At 51.5% G+C, this 614-nt stretch overlaps 1 protein-coding gene across 1 annotated transcript in view; it reads left to right on the forward strand.

Moving 5' to 3' along the window:
- Window positions 1-7: 7 nt before the first annotated feature.
- The window catches only part of LOC109507780 (metabotropic glutamate receptor 4-like), a 250799-nt gene continuing 250192 nt past the window's right edge, over window positions 8-614 (forward strand). The window contains exon 1 of the mRNA XM_019857434.1: window positions 8-258. The gene's annotated coding sequence lies outside the window, so the exon portion shown is untranslated. The remainder of the gene's footprint in view (window positions 259-614) is intronic.

The raw sequence follows: 614 nt of genomic DNA on the forward strand, positions 1-614 counted from the left end.
AAAAAAAAAGAGGCAACCTCGCTTCGTTGGCGTCGTGTCGCCCCCTCCCCACTCAACCACCCACTATTCAAGTTCCAGACTTTTCAGCACCACTTCTCTCGGTGTTAGGCGCTGTGTGGATTTCCTCGTGGATAGTACGTGCAAGACCAGCGCTGCGACTCCGAAAACGAACACCGAAGATAGGCGCATCGGATGTGGGTCACTTCGCGGGGTGGACCGCACTGGAAGCTCTGCGAGGAAGGAGAAAGAAAACCGGTGGTAAGTGCTGCAAAAACGCACCACGTTATTCTCGACGCATGTACAGAAACAAGCAGACGCCGTAAAAGGCTTCTTTTAGGCTTTAAAGTATGGGAAATCTTCACGGACTTGTATGCCGAAGTGCGTCGTTTCATGCGGTGCGACGCCCAATTGTTTTTGTTGCGTTTGTGGCTTTAAAAAAATGTGCGTCGTCTTGTCTGCATGCGAGCACCCCGCGCTGCGGAGGCGACTCAACCCCCTCCACTCCCCCTTAAATTCGTTTAACTCCCCCCAAAATTCGATATAGTTTATCAGCATATATAACTGGAGCTTTACAGGTAGCAACAGCTGGTGCACATCAGCGGGAGCAACGTGCA

Source organism: Hippocampus comes, unplaced genomic scaffold (assembly GCF_001891065.2).
Source record: "Hippocampus comes isolate QL1 unplaced genomic scaffold, H_comes_QL1_v1.1 scaffold17, whole genome shotgun sequence".
NCBI classification, from domain to species: domain Eukaryota; kingdom Metazoa; phylum Chordata; class Actinopteri; order Syngnathiformes; family Syngnathidae; genus Hippocampus; species Hippocampus comes.